Source organism: Camelus dromedarius, chromosome 27 (assembly GCF_036321535.1).
Source record: "Camelus dromedarius isolate mCamDro1 chromosome 27, mCamDro1.pat, whole genome shotgun sequence".
Classification (NCBI taxonomy): Eukaryota; Metazoa; Chordata; class Mammalia; order Artiodactyla; family Camelidae; genus Camelus; species Camelus dromedarius.
In genome coordinates, this window is record NC_087462.1 from 15,921,827 (window position 1) to 15,935,516 (window position 13,690).

Genomic DNA, 13,690 nt, shown 5'->3' on the forward strand with positions numbered 1-13,690 from the left:
GGCAAATTGCAGGCATGCAGTTTTTTCAAAGAGTTGCAGATTGCTGAAGACAGGCCAGGTACAGCTTGAAAGCCAGAGGGTGTTAGCATCCGGACATCCAGCGGACCTTTACTTTGCCAGATATGCCTGGAGTTCATCGGTCTCACTGCATTCTCTCTCCAGTGCCTGAGTCAAATTGCAGGTTTGGATTGCCGGATGCTTTGGTTACCATTGACTAGCAGTTAGTAAAATATTCTGGAGCCTCAGTTTCCTTCTAGGGTTAATCATATAGTGTTTGGACAGAATAAAATCAGGTAATTCATGGGCATCACGGAGCACAAAGCCGGCACAAGAGAAGTAAGCAATACCTGTGAGCGGTGACTATGAGGACGGCCAGGCCCTGCTGGATGTTCTGTCAATTACTCTGCAACTGAATCAGCCTTTCCCCGGGGCCGGGGAATTGCTTCCTTTTGTAATTCCCTTTATGGGAGGAAGAAAAAGCAACTCCCCTCTGAGGTCTGAAAGCCTAGCTTCCTCGGGCACCGCGCCTTCCAGGGCAGTTTCGGGCCACTGAACAGTCTAGGTGAGGCAGGTCAGCAGGGGCTCAAGGCGCTGGGACCTCTGCCTTCCCTCTCGAAACCACCGAGGTCGGCTGTGTCCCTCTCTGCGCCCCTAACCCTGAAAGGCGCGATCTGAGGTTCCGGCCGAGCAGTGGGCATGCCCGCAAGCCGAGGCAGGCTCGGGTCGTCCGCAGGGCGCGCCAGCTGGCTGTGCTCCGCCGTGTGCTGGGACCCGCGTGCAACTGCGGTGCTTCGTGTTTCGCAGAGCTGGACCCGCGGTGCGTGCCGCCAGGGGAGCCGAGCCTCCCCCGGCCGACCCCTGAGCCAAACTGAACTCTGCACCGCCCGCGGTTCGCGCGCTCAGTGTCTGGTTTTGGAAACGCCCGGTTTGGGGAGGAGAAGGGTAGGGGGGTCTGTCTGCAGACAAAGGGGTGCACATGCCCCCCCCAGCGCCCCTCTTTTCGCAGCCGCGATCCCCCCCGTGGTCCTGTTCCCCATAACAGTCACAGGGGCTGCAGCCCGAGCGCCACCACCCAGCCCCGGCGGCCTCGGCCCGTGCGCGCGCTCGGGGCCGGGGATTGGCTCGCACTCCCCGTTCAGGGGCTGCGCTGGCGGGCGGGAGGTGTGCGGCGCTCCGTGTGTGTGTATGTGTGTGTCTGTGTGTGTGTGTTTGTGTGTATATGTGTGCGCGCGCGTATGCATGTGTGTGCGCGCGTGTGTGTCTGTGCGGCGCGCGGGCGGGCGCGTGTGTGTGCGCGCGCGAGGGCTCCAGTGCGGGAGTCGCTGGGTGTGCGTGCGTGTGTTATGGGTTTGATTCCAGAGCAGGTTGCACATTGGTCCTGGGTGGCTCGCAGGCTCAGGTCGTGCTTGGGCGTCCTCCTCCTAATCGTTTCCGAAGTAGCAGCAGCAGCAGCAGCAGCAGCAGCCGCCGCGGCGACGTCGACAGCGGAGGCAGCAGCTCGGCGGCGCAGCGGGCAGAACTGTGCAGACGGGAGCACCGTTTGGGGAGTCCGGGGGGCGGGTAAGAGGGAGGAGGGGGAAAGCCTGTCTTGGTCTTTGGGATTATTTTCCCCTTCTTTCCCTCTCTCTTTTTCTTGAGGGTGTGTGTTGCCCCCTCGAAGTGAAGGAATTTTGCTCCAAAGCGAGCTGGGACCGAAGACTCTAGGCTAAGTTATCTCTCTATGTAGATGGTGTCAGGGAGCGAAGCTACTGACCGAGCCGCTGGTAAATGTTTTTCACTTCTTACTCTTTAATGCTTAAGGCTTTTTCCCCCCTTTTCTTTCTTCCTCGTTTCCTTTCTGTTCCTCCTCATTCTGCAATCGCTCCTGAATCTGCCTGCAGTTTTCCTTTCTTTCTCTCCTGGCGTTTGTGCAGTTTGCAACTTGTTTCGTGGTTTTCTATGTATTTTTTTCCTCCTTCATCCTCAGATGAATGCTGGAACATTTAAATTCGGCACTTCGGGAGGTCATCATTAGTTGCATGAGTTTCGGGGGGAGGGGAAAGATTGGTAGAGCAGACTGTTATTTCTCTGCAGAAGGACTGCCGGTTTCTCTCTAATGTTCATCGCAATTATAGGGATTTTTTTTAGGATGCATTTTAACGTTGCCTTAATGTTTAAGGTTATCCTTCTCCAGGATTACAATGCATTTTGACTCAGTTTTGACAGCATGGCAAATGCCAGTGATTCCAGAACTACTGTGTGGTACATGCTGGCTAAAATATTCAAAATTGGAGGAAGAATGATTTGCATTCCAAAAGAGAATTTCTTTAAAATGCTGTTTTGCATCACATTACTGCAGATTTGCAGGAGGCAATAATAGACACCACTACTCATGTTGCTTGCAAAGATAATAAACATCTGAGTGGTTTAGTGCATCACATACTGTCCTGATCTCCAGCGATTGAGCTATTGCTAAATTTACTTAATAATAAACTGAGGGCTGTGGAGAAGGAGGGAGATTGCTGGTATTGTTTTTTTCAAAACTGAGACACGGACAGCAATTTCTAACCCCTAAGCCAGCCCTTTCTTAGATCTTGCTTGAAGTGGCATCTTGTCAATTGGGGAGGGGAAGGGCAGTTTCATCCACATGGAATACAATTATTTAAAATAGCCAGCATAATGCATGCAAATTGAACTCTTAACTCTTTTCTTAAAAATAGAACCGACTCTGTAACTCTTGCTTCCAGGATCTGTTTTAAATATTATTTAAAAAATTAACATACAACTGTTCTCTAATGTATTCCTATTTAAGTTCTTTGAGGGTTCCTTAGCAGTTACCCTGTTTCATTTGTTTGGCTCTTTTCCCCCTAAGTTTTCAGTTCCAGTAACTGAAGGGTCAGTGAGTAAAGGCAGATCAGCAGTTTTAAAAGAAATCAGTTTAGAGTTGTTAAAAATTCTGCTAAGCCATGGGAAAAAATGGGCTAAAATAATGGCAGCTTACGTGTAGGGAGGGAGGTCAGGGGTAGAGCCGAATGACTGCAGTTTCAGGATGTGTGTTCCCATCCTGAGGCACTTTGAACTCTAGACCCAGGTGAGGAATATCCAGTTCAGGGACACTCTGAGGCATATACATTTTACAGAGGGAAAAAATGCTGTTCTTTAAGGAAGCCTGCTTCCACTACGTGGTTGCCACCTCACAGAACAGTAATTACCTACGTGCAAAGAGTACGTTTGTAATAATGCTGTTCAACTTTGTTCTAATGTAAACTTAGCTGATGTTGGAAGAACAGCATAAAACAGTGCAGCGTGTTTTGGACAGAGAAACAAAACGAACTATAAATGAACTGAACTAGTCAGACCTTCTTTTCTATAGAAAAAACTTCACGGCATCATGCAAATCTACCTGCTCTGGGTCGCCTCTGTTGACGAAAGCTTTCCTTGAGATTGTGGACAGGATTCCTGAGATCTAAAGCTTATTTCTTCCTTTGTAATCTGCTGAGGAGAATAAGATGTTTTATTTGGAGTGAAAGCTCAGCTTACACATGGGTCCCTTGAGATGACAATATTGCTATTTTAAAATATTTTTATGGACCTTTGCATTTACCATTTTGATCAAGTTTGGGGGGAAAAAACCCAACTTCCATTCACTAGGATCACAGTGGTCTTGAAGCATTCGTTTGCCTAAGTACCAAAGAAAAATGAATTCATACAGTACCTTATGATCCTAAGAACCCAAGTCTTCTAAAGCATCACGCTTTCCTCATTCTAGGACCAAAACCAGAAAGCAATATACTCCATGCTGAGCAGCTGCCTTATTTTCTTGCATATTTCACACACATGGGCACAAACAGATAACTGACCAGGCTAAGGACCCATTTCAACGTGGCCCAGGAGGCAAGATTTCTAATCATTCTGTAATGTATTCAGAGCATGAATTTGTTTACGAAACAGCACAGTTAGCTTCAGTTTTAGCATCTTCACTAGACACGAAGACCAAGGGTCCATTGATTTAAAGAACATACTCCTTCCTGCTGAGGTTGGTTTTTCACCCACCCACTCCTCTTTCTACGTCTAGTTTCCTGGCAACTCCTGAAAAGCTCTGAGAATCTGTGTTAAAATATTAAACATACCTACTTTTTGGGTGGAATGCCTGGTGAGATTACTATTCAGTCAGCTGGATTTGTGATTGCTCTTCTATGGTTCTGTGTGGCACAGTGTTTGTGGCATGTTGGTGGTTTTATTGTTGTTGGTTGTTAAGTTTTTCCAAGTAAATCTTCACTGAGCTCATTTGAACTTTCTGTGTCCGGCGTTGATCTCAGGTTAACGTATCAAAATAATACCCTCCTTTTGCTAAGCTTGTTGGTAAATTAGGTAGTTTACTTTCAGTTGGTGTTTGTGTTGAATTTCAGCATTTCCAAAGGCATGGCCTCTGACATCGTGGGGAGAAGGTAACTTACTTGGGAAGAGACGGCTGTGTAGAAAGCGACCGTTGGTTCCTGGAACTTGACAATCACATTTGCCCCTATGGCTAAGGTTCCTATTTTCATTCTGATAACAGGAGTGTTTTCTCTGCATATATGAGGCGTTTATCATGCTAGAGCTCCTGAAATGTTTCTTAAAAGTAATTTCTAGTTGTTTTTTTTTTTCCATTGTATAATTGAGAGGAACTCTGAACTCCTTGTGTCTTTTGAAGGAAAACCTGAATGGGCGAGCTTTTCCATTGTTTTCTATTCTGTGTAGACTTAATTTTGAGAAGTAATTTCTGGTGAAATATGGTCAAGGTCATTGCCAAGGGCCTTTGTATCCTTCTCCACGTAAGAATTCAAATCGAAAGTCAGATTTACAGAGACAAAACTTGTATGAGGCTCCTACCTCAAACGGGACTATGTGGAAAGCATATGTTTTCCTCTCTCATTACTTTGTGTGAAGCAACAGTTTGATTTTATTTTTTTTTTAACTTCCTGGGTCCTAGTATCCCTGATAGACTCACAGAGAGAAACCTTTCCATTCTGTACTCATAGTACATACAACAGATTCTCAATCTTCAGGGAAGATTGTAAGAGCAATTTTTTTTTTTCAGTGGATGGCTGCCTTTTGATACATCCTTAATAGGAAAGGGGCATAGCAATATTTCATAAAATGTGATGTAGATCTAATTAGATAATACCCCATGTAAAAATTTGTGAAACCAACACTAATTTTGTAAGAGTCTTCTATAATGACAGCAAATAGTAGCTTTGTCAAAGTATTTCTTTGTACTCCTGGTTTCTGGTTTGCTTTGTAAAAGGAACATTCACAATGTTCAAGACTTTGCGCTACCAGTAAATTATACATATATATATAGTATTGTTTTCTCTACCTAACAAAGGTAAACCACTACTTAATTATTTTAGCTATGCTAAATGTATCCTGCTCGTATTTCTAAAAGATTTTATGAAGTTGAAGAGATATCAAATCTTTTCCCTAAAATTCACACTACTCACTGCCCCAAGTCCACTTAATACATCATATTCTCCAATGTGATTTTGAACTTGAAATATTGCAGCCTTTTTTTTTTTATGAATTCCTCATGGCAAAAAAATGAAGCACGTTGAGAAATAGTTTGCAAATCAAGTTCCCTCGTTTTTGCTGAAAGACTTTAATTGGTCCAGCTCTCCTAAGCGTAGAAATCTGAATCTTTTAGACAAAAAGAATTATCAGGGGAAAAAAGTACGGTTACATGCTTTTCAACAGTAGTGTAGGGGAGAAGAGAGCAGGTGTTTTAACTCCTTTTATGTAAATTTAGTGAATAGAAATTGAAGCTAAATAATACAGCTAATATGTTAAAGTAAAATCTCATTTCCCCAACAAAGATTTCTCTCCTCACCCTGGACAATATGAATTGATGTCTGATTCTAATGGTGTGATTGAGTGCCTTCCTCATCACTTCCCCAGAATATCGGTGGTGGGTACCAAAGATTCTGCACCCGTATTGGGAACATATTAGTGCATGGTTTGGGAGGAAAGAGATGGTTTCTTAAAGAGTTTAGACTTCTCAGGCCTTGACTTCAGTTCTTGCAGAAGGGGGCTTTGCTATCCTTGACATGTATTTAGATCACGAGTGAAGACTTGCCCTCCTTCCTCCTCTCCCTGATTTCATTCTGCCACAGGTTATTCACATACAAATGTGATGCCAGATTTCCCAGTTTAGTTCTTATCATCTCAGTAGTGTGTGATATCTGGGAGATGAGGCAGACCTTTTAAAGTTTGGGACTCAGTTTTCTAAAAGACAGGTCTATTTAATTGTTCTAGTGACTCAGTTATTTAGCTGTATAAGCTTCAGCCTGTTAAAAAATATTAGAAATTTTGTAGGATCCATTTCTATTAGTCTGGCCTTGGTAAAGCATTTATTCTGTGATATGTAAAAGGGAGTTATGGCCCTTATAAAATAAAGAATTGATTTATGAATTTGGTGCAAAAGAATAAGTCATTTGTTTGTTTGTTTGTTTGTTTAGTTTCCCCAGTCTTCAGTTTACCTATTAGGAGGCAAAAACTAAAGTCAGAGAATATAATTTATTTGGTGAAGATAGAATTGATACTAACAATAATGTAATTATTTAAAGTCTTTAGAGGATATTTCTGTAGAAGATTGTTTTGGAAAAGGCTTATGTTTAAATGTCATTTTTATTATTGCTCAGAGTTTAACTGATACTCAGCGTTTTGACTTTTCTTCTTCTTCAATTAGAGGAATAAGAGTATATGTGGAAAATGAAATACATCATTAAATAGAAGTGATTTTGGCAAAGGTTAAAAAAAAAAATCCCCTGAAGTAAAAAACAAAAACAAAAAAACACAAAATTGTATAAGCTGCTTTGTATATTTGTAACAATTTTTTTTAAGTACCACTTAAAAATTTTGTCTTAAATGATAGAAATAGTCAAGTTAGGGTCTTAGATTATGTCTAAGAATGAGACTGATGAGAGAGACAGCTATATCCACGTATATGTCCTTCTTTCAAACAGTAAATATCTGCATAGCTAAAATCATAATCATTACTAGAGATCTTATTCCAACAGACCTTTTGATCTTAACTGTGATAATTTTTCTAAGCCATTTCCAATGGGAGAGTATATGGTTATATACCATACATTTCAGTAGAAATTATCCATTACTGAGAAGGAACATAGACAAATTAAAGCTGCAGATAAGTATATTTCAGTCTTTTATTTTATTCATTTTTTCTTCAATAAGCAGTTTTTAGATTCCCAAGACAGGGTAGGTTCTGTGCTCCCCTAAGAGCTAAATCTTATGGTTAAGAGCCATTTGATGCCGAAAGGATGTGTAAGAAAGTTAAATGAGAATAGAGGTGGGTGTTTTGTTTTTGTTTTTGTTTTTGTTTTTTAAATACAAGCTAAAGCTTTGCTCTTTGTGTCTCTTGAGAGTATATTAGAAAAGTGATTTAATTTAACTGTAGTTTAGGGTTGGCTTAGGCAGTGACTATAGACAAACATCTTCTCATTCTCCAGCTTCCATATGCCCCACTCGTATCTCCTTGTGTCGTCTGGTGTGATGTGACCCCTGGAATTAGAGACCTCAGTAAAGTTTGGTGCTACTTGCATGGATTTAGTGGAGACACCAGGGAAAGGCAGTGTGAGTTCGTGGGTCGAGGTTGCAGACCAGAGGAAAATGTATTCTGTATTTGGCTACCATTTCCTTATAGCAATAATCATGGCACCAAGTTTTATTTTTAGCCTCACCTCCACTTCTGGGGAAGACACAAACTGCTTCTCTAACCCTAAGAATAATAATATAATTATTACAAAAGTATTTTGCAGTGGTTAGGGCTCTGCAATTTGTGTGACATAGCATCTAATTTTTCTCCTCTCTAATCCTGTTTATATATCCCCACACATAATCAGACTCAGTCAGATGAAACCAATTACTAAGGGGAAAAAAATCAAATTTATTTATTATATTTATTGGATGTGTCTGTTGCTTAATTAGCCATTGGCGTATTCACACATGGCCGCAGAGAGGGCCATGGATGAGTGTGGAAAAATGATCAATCATCACTTCTCACAATCCAGAGGAGCCTGCCAAGAAAACAAGGGAAACAAGCAAACAAACAAACGAAAAACACAACCCTATCATTTCTCAGTGCTATCAAGGTGGGGGGACTGAAAACTGAAAAATAACTATGACCCTGAAAATGTGTTTGGTTTGACGTTAGGAAGATCTGGAAAAGATTCGGAGTTGTTACCAGATTTTTCTTAACCCCTAGATTTAATGTTAGGAAGAAATGTAAGGAGTTCGTTGTGCTTAGAAACAAGTAGTGATTTAGATGTTCAGAGGTGTGTGTTGGAAAACAAACTCAAATTATGCTACAGCGCGGATGACCAAGCCTGCCCCTTGACTGTGCCCTGGACTGTGGGAAGCAGGGAAAGGATGGCGGGGTGGGGTGAGGTTTGGTGGGTGGGAAGGGTGAAGGGGTCTGCAAGGTGGCATTTGCAAAGTTATTGACCACTGCCTGATACCCCGATGAGTAAGTGCTAAGACAACATGGTTAAAGCAGTGAATTAGCATAGCTTTTGTTTTTGATCTTTGATGGCAAAGACATACACAGGCTTTTTTGTTCTCGCAGATCCATTTTTTTAAATTCCTTACTGCCACCAGAAATGTTTTCTTCTCATTTTTTTACCCACCCCTGGCTCAATTCAATGAGATCGATTTTGAGCATAGCTTATTTCTTAGTGTTTTCTCTCTTGTCGTACATTTTTGGAGATTTATCATTGTGCAGGTTGTTCTTCAAAACAGATAATAAGTGGAATAACCACCATTTCAAGTTAATGGGGCAAGTAAACTAGTAACAGAAGCATTATCTTATCTCTGCCATTCTTGAATTCCAGGGACCACTACATTTTCTGTTCATCTGTCCTGTCCATACCCTTAAGGTAGACCGTGCATGTCAAATTCAGGGAAACAAACAAACAAACACACAAAACCGCTTGGGAACTTGAGGCATGTGAGGACTGTCTTCAAGGAAACACTGAATGAAATGCGTTTTTTAAGAATCGTAGCGCACTGTGAATGCGTCCTTTAGAGAAGACAATGGGTAAATTATGATTTATTGCTAATTGCCGTTTATTTGGGGATGCTGCTTTTGAAGGAACTACTTAAGCATTGTGCGTTATGCTTTTGTTACGACTGGCTGCAGCGAAATTAAAATGGCAATGTGAATCTTGAGAGCGGAGAGGAAAAGGTAGTTTTATACCTGTTGACTTAGCAGGAAAATACGAGAGATGAGCTAAATTTTGCATTTATTCTGATCTGTATTTTAAAAGTTATTCTGTAATAACCTTCATTGCAGAATAAAAGTTGCTCTCAGCTGGATTCACTGAAGAAGCCGAACAGTAAATAGATAAAGAGCCTGAACTCTCCTTCCTACAACAGTGATTTTTTTTTTCCCTAAGGACTGTCTTGGTACATAAGGCGAACCAGTTCTTTTTATATGATTTGTGTACGTTCCCATAGATTGTGAAGTCTATTCCTGAGCAATTTTCAAGTTAAAATTGTGTTACGGCTACCCTGAAGGTTGTCATTTCTTGTTTTTTCCCTCTTGTCAGTCAATTCATAACTGTTTATTAAACCCCCATGGGGTTTATACAGAGTCATGTAGTGTTTGGGGTGAGGTGTGTGTATTATTGGCTTCAGGTTTAGAAGCTTATAGTTTGCCGGCAAAAGTACGATTGTGTGTGTAAAATCATATTTTAATTACAGAAGTTAGTAGTCGTTTTGTTTTGTTTCTCATAGCGTCGTGCTGGAACTCCAAATGCATTTACTTCGAGATACCCATGGCTTCGAGGGAGGTCAGGAATGTAACTTCTCAGCTTCCTTTCTGTTACATTCGGATATCTAATAGCAGACATGTTTTAAGTAAGGCGTAAAGCCAGAAGGCTAGTATTAAGCTGTGGATTCTTGCCAGGATAACATCTAGGTTTCAGAGGAAAGACAGATTCTGATGCTGGTCATTTTTAGGACGCGCCTGTTACCTGTGTAAATTCAATCAGTGAGTCGATGAAGGACGTCGTGCCCCAAAGCTGTCAATTTACATTTTTCATGACCAATGAATGAATTTATGATTTACCTTTTTTTTTTTTTTTTTTTTTTTTTTTTAAATGGAGGGCTTTGGAAAATGATTGAAATCGGGAAGGAAAGAAAATTTCCAAATGTTCCCATGGATGAAAAATGTTCTCTAAAGGAGCACTTTTCCCTGTTGAACTTGGAAGCATAAGGTGAATATGTAGGGTCAGGGATTTAGTTTTCAAAACTTACTCAGTTTCTCAAATTTATCTCTTATCAGTCATTTGTGGGAATGGTAATATTCTTGAAAAGTACCAGGTGAATAGCTCTGGAAGTGGATGGCTAAGGAAGAGCGCACAGAGATGCCGACCCTTTCCACAGCCCCAGGTAATAGCTTCCTGGACTTCTGGCGGCCAGCTTTGACTTTTGATGGCACTGGCCAGGCCCTTGATTAATGCTCATTTTCACTCTGATTTTCAAGATGTGCATATCTCATTTCCAGCAAATCATCGCTAAACCGTCAAATTTCTTTTCCATCTTCTGTTCCTTGTGGATCCGAATGAGAGAAGCAATTGCTAAGAAAAATAGGAACGGCTTGGCTAATGCAACCCTCATTTAAACTTTGACTCCTGGCTCTTTGCCTGTTGGGTACGTGAATTTCTAAGGATTTCTGAGCTCACTTACCATTTGCTGCAGGAATCCATCTGGATAGGATGTTTCCTAGTCTTTATGATGAGAGAATGTTCTTTGCAACTCACAATATTGCAGAATCTCTTAATTTATTTCCCAGTGGTTTATACAATTAACCAACACAGAGTAAAAGCACAATTTGATTTATTATTTTTGGTTGTGGAATTGGGTTATATTCTTACTTATAATTTGAAAAGACTAATTATGGCTCACATCGACAGAAAGGGAATGTATTAGAAGGCTAATGCAAATAATGGCATCACCAGGCAGGCGCTTCTGCTTCTGATGCTGAATACTGGGTGCCCAGCTGTGGCCGCCCACATCCCTGACTCTGGGCTCTGCCGGTGCCGTTAGCATCAGCCGGCACTGCCGCCCTGGAGAGGGGACTCTGTGTACCAGACCTGGTACCCCTGTCTTTTCTTCTGGGGATCCTTGGCTCTCTGCGCAAAGTTCTGATCAGGTACCTGCTCCTGATTGGCTGCATCTTGATCAAGTGTCATAGCCTTGTTCTGGGAAGTCGAGAGGCTGGTCCTTTGTGCTCCATAGTGAGGCAAGGCGACCTAGTTGTTGAGCAAGATACAAATGGTGGAGTTCCCTCAAAATAAAAGTGGGAGGCAGTCAACCAAAAGATAAAACAAAAAACGCCTCAGCAAATATTTACTGTAAGTGACCTGTAGGATCTTAGGGGATGGACCACAAGGGCCTCAGGGTATGAACTCGAAAGGCAGACAGCAGGCAGAACTACTCTCTTGCTTAAAATGGGCTGGAAGACGGTCCTGATTATAAGGGCACGAAGTACGATGCTTTTGATTTTAGCATATGCCAATCTCACATATGTTCGTCATGAAGAATTCTTTTTATTATCATCAAGAGCCATATTACAGTGTTACCCATTTGACTTCTTCTCCTGTTGAAATGAAAGATAATTCACTTAGAATGGGCTGAAGGTTGCCTATGTATAAATAGGTAAAGTTGATAAATCGTATGAAAAAGTGAAGTTTGGTTTAAAGTACATAAGGAAAACATCTGGATGGCTGAGTAATTTGCGTGGAAGGAAGTGAATAGGAATCTGGGGTAAAAGACGAGACCAACTTTCTACTTATAAACTGCTAATAAGAGTAATTGTGGTTCTTGAAAGAAGTAAAACCATGTTTCTTTTTTTCCCTCCGTTTAGGCTCTCTGAGGTTCGAACACGTTTTCCTCACTAAATTATTAGCCAAACTGGTGAGGTGTAGGACCCACACAAGCAATCCCTGTCTCTCGTAAAACTTTTGCATCTGGAGGCTCAGTCCCTTCTTCTTCACTTCCAAATTGATATATTTATCCTTCTATCACTGTCTCCCAGGGATTTTGAGAATTAATTAGAAACAAAATCACTTTCAGTCCTTGGATGTTACATTCCGTGCTGAAAAACTATGAGATACTGCAGTGTTATTAATAATGACAAAGGTTCATCCAATAAAATAATCCGACTGGCTGAATTCTCACGTGGTTGGTATTTTCTAATATAAATTATTGTAGGATTAGGTAGTTAAATATTGAATATTGTCTCATTTAATGCAGTTTCATGAAATATTAATGATAATGATAGTTCTCTAGTTTGGGGAATAGGGAATTTTTTTTTTTTTGGTTACTGACTAATAGCTTTGGCTGGTAACATAAAATACATTTTACAAAATGATAATGAAGATATTTAAATGAAAGTGAAGCAGGAAATAAGTAGCCACTGACTTGATAGATTTCAAACAGATCAAACATCACGCACATTTTTTTTTAGTCTGTGTGTTAAATCGTTTTCTATTCTAATGACACCGCTGTGATCATTGTGAATGGCCTCGAGATTTTGTTAAAAGAACAGATTGTCCTTATTAGGCTCTTGACGAGGAGTGTTGTTGATGTTGTTTAGTTGATGTGAGGTGTAACAGTCTGAAAACTGGGTTGGGCTTTGAAGGAAGGTTGGCTGTGTTGAGTGTGACCGTCCAAATGGGACTGTTCATGAAGATTAAAAAAGAAAAGGGGTGGGGAGAGAGAGAGAAAGAAGGAAAGAAAGAAAGAAGGGAGGGAGGGAAGGAAGGAAGGAAGGGAGGGGAGGGGAGGGAAGAAGGAAGGAAGGAAAAGGAAAGGAAAGGAAGGAAAGGGGGAAAGAACGAAGGAGAGAAAGACAGAGAACTGTTGACCAAATAGTGCAACTGGAGAAACTTAGGTCTGTGTAGAATCCACTATGTAGTGAATAGAGCAAAAACTTTTCAATGAAGACTTTTTAATTGTTTCAGTTAAAAAAAAAAAAAAAAGACCCGTTTGACTTTTCTTGACATTCTTGAGTCTCTGCACTTGTGTCTCAAATTAGGAAAGTAAAACCCGATGACTATTATTGGCATATTTTGTCACAAATACAGAATAAGGACATAAACCAGCACATCAAATTGGTTTAAATCGGCTGGGTTTTTTTTGTTTTGTTTTGTTTTCTCTGGGGCGTCGGGGTGGGGGTGGAACTTTAATGTTTTGTGAGATGATTTTATTTGAAATTACAGCGATCCTCATTTCAGACCTAGTAATTTAACAGTTGAAAAAGCTCCCTTTTTTTTTTTTTTTTTGCTCCGTGTAGTTAATGTATGTGTTGTGAGGGAATGCATTTTATTTTTAAAGTGTTTTGGGGTAGCATTCTTTTAGCACAAACTCATTCCTCGATAAAGGAGCTGGCTGTGATTTGCAGAAATGACTGTTTCTTTTTCTTTAGTTGTTGGGTAATTGCTTTTTGTATACACTGTGGAAATGTTCGTATAGACCAGTGACAATGCCTAGCAGATGCACTTGCAATTATTGGGAATTTAAGTAAATTTTGCATCTGATACACACAAAGCAAAGGCTTTGTCCGAGCAGGCTCACACGCTGGCATGTGGATTGCTGTGAATACAATGAGTAGATTTTTAATGGAAAACAAATGGGACTATTAGTAAGTCTT

General features: G+C 41.0%; 1 protein-coding gene across 3 annotated transcripts in view; it reads left to right on the forward strand.

Moving 5' to 3' along the window:
- The first annotated feature begins 1,331 nt into the window (after positions 1-1,331).
- Positions 1,332-13,690, forward strand: part of TENM2 (teneurin transmembrane protein 2) — a 1,175,656-nt gene continuing 1,163,297 nt past the window's right edge. For 2 of the 3 annotated variants that reach the window (XM_031437753.2, XM_064480081.1), the window contains exon 1: positions 1,580-1,763. The gene's annotated coding sequence lies outside the window, so the exon portion shown is untranslated. The other variant, XM_064480080.1, reaches the window with a different exon arrangement.